This window comes from Orycteropus afer, unplaced genomic scaffold, assembly GCF_000298275.1.
Source record: "Orycteropus afer afer isolate SDZICR_OR568_19922 unplaced genomic scaffold, OryAfe1.0 scaffold00075, whole genome shotgun sequence".
In the NCBI taxonomy this organism is placed as follows: Eukaryota; Metazoa; Chordata; class Mammalia; order Tubulidentata; family Orycteropodidae; genus Orycteropus; species Orycteropus afer.
Window position 1 is genome coordinate 6,168,335 of NW_006921662.1, and position 14,391 is coordinate 6,182,725.

The 14,391-nt window shown below is 39.4% G+C and overlaps 1 protein-coding gene across 1 annotated transcript in view; it reads left to right on the forward strand.

Moving 5' to 3' along the window:
• NR5A2 (nuclear receptor subfamily 5 group A member 2) overlaps positions 1–14,391 on the forward strand; it is a 207,977-nt gene that overhangs the window by 20,839 nt on the left and 172,747 nt on the right. The gene's annotated exons all lie outside the window — the stretch shown is intronic.

Sequence of the window (14,391 nt, forward strand, 5' to 3'; positions counted from 1 at the left end):
TGCTGGAAATACATTTTCTTTACTTTTGTTCTGTGTATAGTTTACATAGTAGAAGTATTTTATGCTCTTAACTTTATGTACCTTTTAATTTTCAGGTGTGACATTTAAACTTATAATATAGAAACTTTTGGTTTTCTCCTGAACAATAGAATTAGTCTTTATTCTCTTTAATTCAAATGGCTTATGGTAAGAAACTTTGTTAGTGTGAAACAAGCACCTCCTAAACTATGTTTGAAAAGATAAATTAAAGAACTATATTATCATGATGTCATTTTGAAGGTTTCTTTCAAAGGAAAAAATGCCAACATTGAGTTGTGTTTAGACCCTAAAGAATGCAAATGATACCACTGATTAGTAGTATTAAATAGGTATTTACTACCTGTTTACCTTGACATTAGGTTGGTAAAGCCTTTGTTTTTGGAGCAGATTCCAATAGGATGTTTACTGTCATTGGATGGGGAATAGGCAAATGGTGAGTGCTAGTGTACTCAAATTGGATTTTAGTTCTTATAATCTATGTCTGTCATTGATTTGAATGAGTTGGTATATAGTAAACATGGTGCTTGTTTGTGTAAAGATCTCTGTTTAACTACATAATTAGTCTATTTCCTGAAATTTAACACTAAATTAATCTGGGAAAGTTATTTAGATATTTTTGGAATGTAAAAGTGGCCACCAAACCACTTTGGTAGTCAGTGGGTTCATTCTCCTTTTTTTAAAAAACAAAAGTGAATCCTGGATTTGATTTCTGTGAATATCTGTTACAAAATCAATTTCTTCCTTTTGCTGTCATTGGGAGAGTATGTGGCCACTAAATATCTGATCACCTAGGACTGTCAGAGGAGATTTTAAAACCTCCCAAGAGAGGAAAAATATAAAACATAGTTTTAATTTAAAGAGTTATTGCCAGAAATTGTCTTTGTAGACTGGATTTAAGAAAAAAAAAAAAAAAAGCCAAACTCATTGCCCTTGAGTCAGATCCAACTCACAGTGACCCCTCCTTGGGTTTCCGAGGCAGTATCTCTACGGAAGTAGATTGCCGAGTCTTCCTTCCGAGGAGTGGCTGGTGGGTTTGAACTGCCAGCCTTCTGATTAGCAGTCAAATGCTTTAGGCACTATACCACCAGAGATCCTGTAGATTGGATAGAGAATATGAAAGTTATGAACAAAAAAAAAAAAAAGAAAAATAGTGCTTTTCACAGCAGTCTGTATTGAGAACTATGATTTGTACATAGAAACCAAAAAGTTATCTGAACTGATCCAAATAAGCTAATAGAATACCAGTATGCTGTTCAGACCACTGACCGAGACAGCTCTTGGTTCTAATGTCCTTTATTGCTCCATTTAAACATGGCTGAAGCTGCAGTTAATAAGCTTCAGAGGGCGAGCAGAATGCATTGAGTTAACATGGTCAGGTCAAATATTTTATGTATGTAACCATTTTGTGGTAACTGGGGAAGAAATCAGACATTTAAAAATGAAAACTATAAATGTAGATTCAACTGAAAAGTTAAGTAAGGTAAAAGTGAGGAAAGCACAGTCATTGCAGTGAGGTAGACTGTTTTGAATTGTGTCTTCGTCAATTATATCTTCACAGGCAGGTTGTAAGTCTCTCTGATCCTTGGTTTTCTCATATATGAAACTATGTGTGTAGGTTTGTGGGGTGTGTATGTATATGGAGAGAATAACAAAACCTATACTGAAGCAAATTTACAAGAAATAAATAAGATCTGCCACATATTAGATGCTCAATAAATTGGTGCCTGTTAAAAATTATTGTTGTTGTTTTATGAAAAGTATGCAAAATCTTTGCAAAATACTACCTTTAACTCAGAAAAAAAGCATGCTAGTGTGCTCTCTTACTAGTTGACATTGGGAAATAACATTCACTGCATGAGTTATAGAGTAGTATAATTGTGTAATAGGAGCTCTGTTAGCATAGTGCCTAAGGCACTTGACTGCTAACCAGAAGGGTGGCTCAAACCCACCAGCCACTCCTCAGAAGGAAGGTTGGACAATCTACTTCTGTAGTGATAATGCCTCGGAAACACAAGGAGGTGTCGCTATGAGTTGGGTCCCACTTGAGGGCACATAACAACAACAAAAACAACATAATTGTATAATAATTAGCAATATTTAACTAATATTAATTGAGGACCTAAATTCTTCCAAGCAGTAAATTGAGTGTAAGATGAATATGAAGTTGAATGAGATAAAATATTTCCTCTAAAGTTTATGATAAGAACCTTTCATAAGATAGCCGAAGAAAATAAGGGTATGTTTCACAAATTCACATGGAAAGCAATCACCAAACCCAAATCCACTGCTATTGAGTGGATTCTGACCTACAGCAACCCTGAAGGGTAGAACTGCCCCATCAGGTTTCCAAAGCTGTAAATCTTTACAGAAGTGGACTGCCTCATCTTTCTCTCATGGAGTGGCTTGTGGGTTCAAACCGACAACTTTTTGGTTAGCAGCCAAATGTTTTAACCACCAGAGCTTCTAGGAAAGCAATAGTCTATATTACTTTTAAGAAAAAAAAGAAATACTATGAAGTGAGCATGGCGAGCCACAGGTAGGATTTCAAGACTGCTGAGAAGATACTCTCTCCTCACGTTTTCTCTGATTTCTTCCCTGTTGCTAAATTCTGCATGAGATTCTTTTATCTGGCACAAAGCTTAATATTTGGCTAAAATATAAATACCTTTGTGAACGGAACATATTAAAGGGCTTTTATCCTGTTTACTGTATTTTGCAGTCTTTCATGAGAATAAGCTTTGAAAAAGGGAAAAGAAAGAAAGTACAAACATGGGTGGGGGGGAGTCTTCAAGGGGTGGGAGGTCTCCCCAAGGGAAAAAGACAAATGACTCACTTGGCAATTTGCCTTGGGCTTACATTAAACAGGAATAACTCTGTGTAAGTGCTTTTCAGGGACCAAAAAACCAAACAATAACTTTGGGAGAGTTTAGATACAGAGTTGTGAAGTGACTATTCACATTCACATTTGGTAGCATTCTTTTTCTTTTCCTTTTAAATTTGTCTTGTCAGAAAACAAGCAAGTTGTTGGAAGCCAGCAATGAAGTGAGTCCATCACGGTGCATTTCTCCGAGACAGTGGCTTTCACATTTTTTGGCCATGACCTTCAGTCAAAACCAAACTCACTGCCATTGAGTCAATTACGAGTCATAACGACCCCCTTTGGGTTTCCAAGGCAGTAAATCTTTACAGAAGTAGATTGTCCAGTTTTCCTTTTGCTGAGTGGCTGGTGGGTTTGAACCTCCAACCTTCTGGTTAGCAGTCAAATGCCTTAGGCACTACACCACCAGAACTCCGTGACCTTCAGTAAGAAATGTATTTTACATTGGGACTTGGTGTACTGAACACATCTCTTTTTCTTTCTCTCTCTCTCTCTCTCTCTCTCTCTCACACATGCAAACACCCCTGAGACAAAGTTTCATTAGATAATATATGGTCTCTACATATCATGCACACTGATATTTTCTATTTTATTCTGCTTTATGTTCATTCTTAGTTGCTGTCAAGTCAATTATAACTCATGGCAACCCCATGTGTGCAGAGTAGAACCGCTCTGTAGGATCTTCAAGGCTGTGATCATTCGGAAACAGATCATCAGGCCTGTCTTCCGAGGTGCCTCTGGGTGGGTTCATACTGCCGATGTTTCATCTCTTAGTTAAATGCTTAACTGTTTGTGCCACCCAGGAAGTCTAATTTATTTCATGTTTTTAAAAAATTTTGGTCATGACCCACTAAATTGATTTCATGACCCTAATGAGGCATGACCTACAATTCAAGAAACACTGCTCTGGGGAGGGTTTTGTGGGCTTTCTTTCCATGGGGCATTGCCTGCCTGCCATGACTAAGAACCACTCCTAAAAATGGATTCTTCCTCCTAGTATTCCCACCACCTCCAGGCTATCCCTGAGACCTGTAGCCCTAGGCCGTATGCCGTCTTCCTGCAAAATTTCTGATTTTTAAGTATCATTTGGGAAGATGAATAGTTTCATTTTAAAATTTCGTCTTTTCTTTGTTAACTTCACATCAAATTACCCAGTAGGTGATACAGTATGCATAGGGCAGATGATTCATACCTCTACAACCCTAAGATGCAAAGCCACATACATAACTCTCCCAGGAGCTCTGGTAGCATAGTGCCTAAGGCACTTGACTGCTAACCAGAAGGCTGGCGGTTCAAACCCACCTCAGAAGGAAGGTTGGGCAATCTACTTCCGTAGTGATACCACCCTGGAAACCCAAGAAGGGGTTGTTATGAGTCGAGTCCGACTCGACGGCACATAACTACAACACCACCACCATATATACATGAGAGAATATACATGTCATTTGTTTATGATTTAAGGGACCAGAGGAAATTTTGGTAGGCTGTTTTGCTTTTCTACATACCTACACGGTGCAACATTTGACTGCTAACCAGAAGGCTGGCGGTTTAAACCCACCAGCCACTCCTCAGAATGAAGATGGTGCAATCTACTTCCGTAGTGATACTGTCTCGGAAACCCAAGGAGTGGTCGCTATGAGTCGGGTCCAACTTGATGGCACACAACAACAACAACAACATGGTGCAACAAATATGGTCTAGTTTCCATTTAAAGCAATGATAGAAGAAAGGAAATTGCAGCTCCTAGTATTTCAATTATTGCAACACACAAGCAGGAAAAAAAAAAAAAAAAAGACAGTAGTCTTAGAAACTGTGGCGTTTTAAGGGTAGAGGAAGAAAGGAGAAAAGGGAATTGAGGAAGTGTATAAGTGAGCTGCTTTGGTTTCCTACACACTTGTAAGGGACGTTGTGGTCTCTATCCAAAATATTAAGGCGCTCTGGTAATGCCTTGGTTAAGGCATTTGGCTACTAACCAAAAGGCTGATGGTTCAAACCTAGTAGCTGCTCCATGGAAGAAAGATTAGGGAGGGAGTCTGCTTCCATAAAGATTTACAACCCTGGAAAGCCAAAGGGTGTTGTTATGAGATGATTGACTCGATGGTTGTTGTTGTTGTTGTTACGTGCCATCGAGTCGGACCCAACTCATAGCGACCCCTCCTTGGGTTTCCGAGGCAGTATCACTATGGAAGTAGATTGTCCCATCTTCCTTCCAAGGAGTGGCTGGTGGGTTTGAACCTCCAGCCTTCTGGTTAGCAGTCAAGTGCCTTAGCCACTGTGCTACTAGAGCTCCTGACTTGATGGTAGTGAGATCCAAAATATTGGTACAAGAAAGATGAAATTAATTAATACTCTGATACTGGACAAAACAATGCACATGCATGAAAAGCTTTGCCTTACTTAGAAACCAGATTTTTCAGAGCTGGAACAGACATGGAAATCATGTAGTCCCACCTTCTCCTTATACAAGGTTCTCGGATGGTATAAACAGCTTGCCCTCAACTACTAACCTAAAGACTGGAGGTTCAAACTCACCTGGTGATGTGCTTCTGTGAAGAATGTAGCAAAGAAAACCCTATCGATTAGTTTAACTCTGTTACACCTGTGGGTTGCCATGATTCGGAACTAACTCCATGACAATGGGTTTAGGTTTTACGGCTTTCTCCTTATACATATGAAGAAATTGAGACAAAAGAAGGTGCGTGATTTGCCAAAGATTGTATAGTGCTGGACGGGAGAACTGGGACTGGCAAGCTTATGTTCCAAGAATCAGTCCTTTTGCACAGCCTCCCTCTCCAACCCCTGGCACACAGACACACACACATAGATAATGTAGCCTTTGACTCCAAAAAAAAAGAAGGAGAGAAAGAAAAGAAAATACAAGCTTTTGCTAGTAAAGCTAAAGCAAATCTCCAGTTTATCAGAAGTCTATCCAATTACCGAATCACTAATAATCAGGGAGACAGATTTTCCTGGGCCCAGATGATCCCATGGGAGTGAATGAGTCATTTAGAAAGCTACAATAATTCTTTCAGGCCACTGGGGTATCTTTAAGTGTAGTGGATTTACCAGCTAGCACTTCTGGGTCTTGAAAGAATTCCTGAAGCATTCTTGCATACCCTCTCTGCATGTGCTTTACTCTCGGGGAGAATCTGGTTCAGCGATGGTATCTGGGATGTGCTCAGGAGTTACAGTCGCTAACCATGATTGGATCCTGTGCTCTACTTGATGCTGCCCCTGTTCACCACTGGCTACTTTTTCTCATGCTTGTGAAGATTGGCAGGAAGAAAAGGCACCAGGACTGTAATCAGGTGATAGATGAGCCACTACTTACAAAAGTATTAGAAATATTTTTCTGAGATGTCTTACATTCAGTACACCTTTAAACCAAATCTGTCTTCAAATGACTTTGAAATGTCTTAAAACACTCTTGAGTTTTTTCTTGTACTTTTGGAAATTAAGAGTGAATTCAAGATCTTCCTCACCCTGTGAAAGAGCTGTGCTTGCAGCTCCAGAAGATTGTATTTTTCTATAGATTATTTTTCTTTCACCTGTATTTTCAGTATCTCACGAACACAAGAGTAGTGAGAAAATTATTCCCACTTCGTTGAACAACTAATGAATCTGGACGATCTATTTGATCTTCTCATGAGACCAGATGTCTTAAGAGAATTCTGAGAATGGATACATAAGAATTTCTCCTCAGTGAATAATGCTGATATACTTAGGAATAATAATAGTTTTAAAAAATCTAAATTAATCTTGACTGAAACACATAACTAGAATTTCTGTGGAAAGTAGGTCTCAGAGACTTAGGGAGCTTGTGCCAAAGGAATTCAACCACGCCAAAGCCAGTTTTAAGTGTAGTTTTTGCTACAGTGAGGGGGTGGAGGGCGTTATACTTTCATTTTCTCTGCATTATAGATGCTTTTGAGCAGAGTTTTGTTTATTTTTAACATTTTAGATTCTCCAAACCTTAACCTTATGTCACCTTTCCCATTCAATACAGATCTACCACCTGAGACTTTGCTAAATCTGTCCCAGTTTTAAACTGTATTCTGTAGTTAACTTGTTGTTATTGTTATTAGGTACTGTCGAGATAATTTCAACTCATAAGGACCCCACATGACTGAGTAGAACTGCCCCTGTAGGGTTTTCTAGGCCTTTTTGGAAGCACGTGGCCAGGTCTTTTCTACTGTGGAGTTTCCACGTTGAACTGAACTGCCAACCTTTCAATTAGCAGCTGAGTGACCACATAACCATGTGCAACAGAGCATTCTTTAACGAACTTACATAGTCCTTTTCTAGGAGAATACAGAAAAAGACAGATATACAAACACACAGACACATACAGAGAGGGGGGGAAGGGGGGGGAGAGAGAGAGAGAAAGAGAGACTTACTGCACAGTATCTTCCCACCATCACCTACCATAACGCTATCCTTTGCTTTTGCTTCAGAATTAGTGTCTAGAATCATGAGTTCCAGGGCTCCTTGCTCATGTGGCATACCAGAGTGACAGCCAGCCACTTGCTTTACCTTTGTTTTTACATTCCTGGATACAAAGTACCTACTTCTGAAAGGAAATGGTACGATGGAAACAAACTTTAAAGTGATTTCCAGTCAAGAAGGGAGAAGTGTTGCTGTCTCAAGGCAAATTAAACTATCTATTGACAGTTCTTCTACTCATCCAAAGGATAGTGGAATAAAATAAATCGACCCTACATAGGTTTAGTAGAGGTGGACAGAGAGTTTTCTTCTGTCTTTGTGAATTTAGAGAGAACACTGGCATCAGCAGGTTTGACCTGATGGTCTCTGAGGTCTCTGCCAGGTGTTAAACAGCTGCTTCTATGATTTCTTCCAAGCAGACTTGAAATAAGCCTCTGATCTGGCTAATGGTGTTGAGAATTTATTTATTCTATATTCTAACATGCTTATGGATATAGCATGCTTATGGACATGGAGCTCTGGTGGTGTGGTGTGGTTAAGGCATTTGGCATTTTCTCATTTGGCTGCTAACCAAAAGGTTCAAACCCACCGGCTGCTCAGTGGAAGAAAGGTGAGGTAGTCTGCTTCCATAAAGATTTACAGCCCCAGAAACCCAATGAGGGTCACTATGAGTTGGAATAGACTCAATGGCAGTAAGTTTGAGTTTTAACATGCTTGAAAAAATATATAGTTTTTTTATATATTATTATTTTAATACATGGGTTAATGTGCACTCTATCATTGATTATGGAATCTGTTATCTTTGACTTCACCTTACTTACCATTCTTTGGATGAATCAGCTCTTCTCAGTGAAAACTGAAAATGCTCACTTGACCATAGGGCATGCCCTTTCCACCTTTTGCATTCTTCATGGTAGTGTCTTGATAGTACATGAGGCACCTTGAAACTGTTATGCACTAGTTACTTATTTTTATTAAAATATAATTTACATGTCATAAAATGCAGTCCTTTTCATCTATAGTCAAATATGATACAATTCTATCACCCCCAAAAAAACTATCCTGTACCCCTTTATCATCCACTCCTCCCCCCACCCAACCCCTGACAATCTTGATCTGTTTTTTTGTCCTTATGGGTTTTAGGTATTTTTTTTTCAAGTATTAAATTTGCTTTATACAATGAGTATACATTTGCAAACTGCAAATTTGATTTAGATTCCCTGATTTCCTGAAGCTTTGTTTTAGAGTAGCCAAACACTAGTAGTTTCCATGCAAACACGTCCTCCATGGGACGCCAGCATATTTGATAGAAGTGTTAGTAGTGATGGTCAGTTTCACACCAGGTTTGCTTGTTCACATACCTGATAAGCTTCCTGTTCCTATTAATCTGTTTGTTATCTACTAGAAACTTGGGGAGAGCATGAGAATAGCCAGCCACAGCTAAGAAAGCTGTGTCTAACAGGCTTGACCATTGTCAGGATAATCAGAGTGAGAAGAAAACTGGTATTTTCCTTGGTGTGCTCCAGGTCAGTTGGTGAAGTGGAGAAGTACCTCTTTGATTGGCCTCTAAATGTCTGCTGTCATGCTGAGTGCTTTCAAGCCATTTTCTGATTTGATCCCTAGGACAACCTTGTGATATCTGAGCACAGTATTGCATCTCCATTTGGTTAGAGAGTGAGAGGAACAGCCTCAGACCATTGATCTCACATAACGTATCTCTCTAGAGGAAGTGTCCATTTGTCTCTCCTTATGCTTAGGGTTGTACAGGGCATGAAGAGTTCACTGATTAGTAAGTTTGTTAACTAGTTGTTTAACTGGTCCAACCAATCATTTTAGTAAAATAATCCATTAGTAACCAATACAATTAACCAAAGCAATTGAATCAGTTTGTGTGTGGATCAGGGGAGGAAAAGATAAGAGAGAGATTGGGAGTTGGGGCAGGCAAGGGAAGAAAACAGAAGGTAATCTATTTGGAAGGCAAGGTTGGGCAATCTACTTCTGTAGTGATACTGCCTTGGAATCCAAGGAGGGGTTGCTATGAGTCAGATCCGACTGGACCAGCACATAACAAAAACAGTAGCTGAGGTATTTAGGGAAGACTCAAGATCAGTAGATAGTACTTCCACTTTTCCACATGTCCCTGGCTACAGAGTTTAAAAAACAAATGATGATAATAGCAAAAAAGTTGCTGTCAAGTTAACTCCAACTCATAGTGACCCTATTGTCTCAGAGTAGAACTGTGCTCCAGAGGGTTTTAAATAGCTGATTTTTCAGTAGATTGCCAGGTCTTTAGCAGCTACCAATTACTGATTTTTATTATGATCCGGGCAATTGTTAAGTGCTTCACATGAATCATGTCATTTAATACTAAGGCATTTGACTGCTAGCCAGAAGGTTGGCAGTTCAAACCCACCAGCCACTCTGCAGAAGGAAGATGGATCAATCTATTTCCATTAAGATTTGTTGTTATGTGCCGTCGAGTTGGACCTGACTCCTAGTGACCCCTCCTTGGGTTTCCGAGGCAGTATCACTATTGAAGTAGATTGCCCCATCTTCCTTCTGAGGAGTGGCTGGTGGGTTTGAACCACCAGCCTTCTGGTTAGCAGTTAAGATTTACCACCTCGGAAACTCAGTGGGGGTCACTATGAGTGTAAATTGACTCAATGGCAGTGAGTTTGGCTTAGGTTTTTAAGCCTTGTACAGTAGTCATTATGAATTACATTCTGCAGATGAAGATACTAAGACATAGAGACATTACAATGCATACCAAGACACATAGCTAATATGTGGTAATGCTATCCTTAAAACAAAAACAATATATATGGAAGCCTTTTGTAAACTGTCAAGTACTTTATAAATGTTACTATTACCATTATACCCACACCTGCACCATTTTCCAATTAGTCTTAAAGGACTGCTAGTACTCTTTTCAAGGAACTCTGGAGGTGCAGTGGTTAAGGCATTTGGCTGCTAACCAAAAGGTCGGTGATTCAAATCCACCAGTCATTCTGTGGAAGAAAGATAAGGCAGTCTGCTTGCATAAAGATTTACAGCCTTGGAAACTCTATGGAAATTGTTATGAGTTAGAATTGACTCAATGGCTGTGACTTTTTTTTTTTTTGGTTTAGTACTCTTTTCACTGAAGAGAGCAATTTATTGTAAGTTGGCCCAGAGATATTTAAATTCTTTAATGTTTTGAATTACAGAAAGACTTTATAGGAGACTGAACAAAAAGCTGCCCAGTAAATCATCTGAAGGGGATCGGGGATTACCATTGGTTGCAGAGACTACTCTGGAGCATCTCCATTTTAATTTGTAAAATGGGGATCTAACCACGGTAGCCTAGGTGGAGGCATTCACATATACAGTAGCAGTGTGGTGCTCCCCACCTATGGCAACTTGGGTCATCTCTCCCCATCCCCTCCAGCCCCTCAAATGCCAGCACTAGTCCTTATATATAATTAGTGGAAGCAGTTTTGTCAGGTTGTCTACTAAGAAGCAGTTATATACTTGTTTGCTGAGAATAATTAGTTGTTGATAGGTGTCTTGAGTTGATTCTAACTCAAAGCTACCCCACATGTCAGGGCAGAACTGCCCCCTAGGGTTTTCTAAGCTGTAATCTTTACAGGAGTGGATTGCCAGGGCTTTCACCTGAGGAGCAGCTGGGTGGGTTTGAACAGCTAACCTTTCAGTTAGCAGTTGAGCATTTAAGCACCTGGGACTACTTAGAATAATCAGAGTCTCTGTTTACTCTACACTGTACTTGCCCAGCAGTGTGCACAGATTGCTCACAGATCTTGTGAAAAATTTGCCAATTTAAGTTCCTCTGTGCCCTGATCAGGAAGTAGGTGCCCCTGAGTCTGAGCCCCCGGTCCCACATCAGCATACTGTATCCACTGTCACCCAAACTCAGGTAATGGAAAAAAAACAGAAAACATGACTCATGTGTGACACCCCTTAACATACTTTAGAAGGACTTTACCCCTTGAACCTGACATAAAATAGGGTTTTTTATTTTTTAGGATAAGCACAGAATGACTTTGCTCTGACTTATTCTTCTATAGTTTGGGAAGTAGATTATACAAGTCTTAGAAGGACCCAAATCCATTTGCAGAATGGCTACATGGAAATCGGGCATTTAAGCTATTCTTCACATTAAAGACATTAATCTCTAACCCAAGACTGCTACTCACACTCAAGAATAATGACGTATACTACTCAGCTGTTCCAGTAGTTGGGTCTGGTTCAAATGTCTGAGACTTAAAACCAAATTCCTTTCTGCACTTTGTACTACTGTACACTAGGCTAAGCACGGGTAGCTAATGGTGCGGGGGCCTTGGCTGATTCCTTTAAAGACATGCTGACCTTCTGCATCATTTTATTTTCTCTACTCCTCTCTCCTTCAGCCTCTCCTTTACTTTCTCTCCAGACTCCCTTTCACTTTTACTTGCTCTTCTTCCTTCCCAGCCTATACCTAAGGCTTTTCTGAGGCTCCTTAAGGGATATTTCTTTTTTACAGAACACGCAGGGATCCCAGGGACCAAATGGGTGTAATTCCCGCCCTCATCTGCATAATACATTTAACATTCAGGGAGAATGTGGATCAGCAAGGAGAGCAACCAATGCTTTGTAGGTCTGAGGATGGAGAGAGAAGGCAAAAGAAATGCTTAGATAGATAAGCCCTGTTGTTGTTGTTGTTGTTATTTGCCATCGAGTCAGACCTGACTCATAGCGACCCCTCCTTGGGTTTCCGAGGCAGTATCACTACGGAAGTAGATTGCCCAACCTTCCTTCCGAGGAGTGGCTGGTAGGTTTGAACCACCAGCCTTCTGGTTAGCAGTCAAGTGCCTTAGGCACTATGCTACCAGAGCTCCTAGAGAAGCCCTAGAACTGGGGTATATTTAGAATTGGACTATATTTAATGATAGTAGATGGAACTTCTGTCTGGTTCTTCCATCATTCCAGAAAGAATTCTCCACAGTGGTATATTTCACTGAGGTAATGTGTCAGCTTTGATGGGCAAGGGCAAGAGACAATGTGGAAACTCCATCCTTAGCAATGTAAGTGCATATGGATCCCTTGTAAATTTTCATGCAAAAGGGAACTTTGCAATTCCTCTCTTGTCTTCAAATGCTTGTGATAATTCCTGTGCACCATAAGGAAGATCTATTTTGGTATTTTATTCTCACCACTACACAATTCCTTAAATGGTCACCAATGTTTTCCTCACTTTCCCACCACTATTATTTATTTATTTTTATTGAAAATTTACACAGCAAAACATATACCAACTCAATAATTTCTGCATGTACAATTCAGTAACATTGATTACATTCTTCTAGCTGTGCAACCATTCTCACCCATCTTTTCCAAATTGTTCCCCCACTACTATTGTCAATTTGATTCTGTATAACCAAAATCAAACCTACTGCTACTGAGTGGATTCTCACTCACAGCAACCCTATAGGACAGGGTAGAACTGCCCCTCAGGGCTGCCAAGGCTATAAATCTTTATGGAAGCAGACTGCCTCATCTTTCTCCCACAAAGTGGCTAGTGGGTTCAATCCACTGGTCTTTTGGTTAGCAACCAAATGCCTTATCCACTGTGCCAGCAAAGCACCATTTGATTCCAAAGAGATAGTTCTTAAAAGAGCACAATGCTCAAAGAGGAGTTTTTCTCACTTGTAACTTCTCCTTGGAAATAATTTTTGACCTTTCTAGACCAATTCTTGAATTCTTCACATATATACTCTGAAGGAGTAGCTGAAAACTTTGAGGAGAAAAAGTAGAAATGAGAAGCATGCAGGACTATTGGGCACACTTATTATTCATTTCCCTCAGAAAGCTAAAAGAAAACCACATTATCTTGAATATTTACAAATGTCACTAGGATTGCAAAACATTCAGGATCAATTTGACAATCAAACTTGATCTGATTTCTAATTCTCTAAGAATTTTTTTTTTTCTTTACACTATAGAATAATTGACTAATAGGTCCAAAGTCTGCTCTTCTTTGTGCAATAAGAGAGTATTGCTAAAGCAGAATGTGACCTCAGACAGGTGCCTTTCAAGCCCCGTTCTCTTTCTTTCATTTTGGCAGCATGAGTATAGCTGGTCTTTTATACACGGTTTGGTGCTGTTGGTTTTTAAAGTTGACAGCAGGACTACTTCCTGTGAATTGACTGTCACATTTCACCCATATCACCCTGTTTGCAGAATGTTTTATCTGGGAGAGCAGTCTAATTATTTCATTGAAATTAAAAACATATTTTTACAGGAATGAAGCACAGTAGACAATGGATACGTGTTGAATTGACATGTTCAAGATTTAAAGGAGGGAGGCAGACTCCTCGGTGGGAAAGGCAATACATAGAGACCTTTGCTTTTAAGCAACCATAAGGAAATACTCTCTGTAATCTGAAAATTCTTAGAACGGTATTTTAAATGACTTTTTAATTAGTATTTCTGATTTTATCCACACCCTCACATCCATTTGCTAGAAAATAATTATGCACACACATAGGTTTGGGGCCCCAAATAATTCTCCTTTGCAGATCTTGTGTATATATATCATGGAGTTTTGAGTGCATATCCTGTTTTTAGACATGTTCTCTGAAATGTTGGCTCATTCTAAGCTCTGTTGTTTGATTTTGACCACTGTATCCTGTCTACTCTGAAATCTCTAAAATGCTTCTTTTCCACACAGATCTAATCATCATAGTTGAGCTTTCTTTGATCTAAAGTTGTGATGAATAAGAGGCTTTAGTTATTGACTAATTAAAAAATAAAAAACCTTCCTAAATATTACATTTCCCCTTGTAAAATAATGATATAGATTAGTGTTTGTGCAGAAACGTTAGCAACAGAATTCTTCAAAAGTTTTCCTCTGGGTGATGAAAAGCTGTTATATTATTTTGACTAGCTAATCAGATGTAATTGGGTAGCTTGAAGTGCCTTAGATTTTCCTCATACAGTTATCAAAGAGGGAAATGTAACTCGTGGAGCTGATGAAAGGCGTCTCTCACAGTATT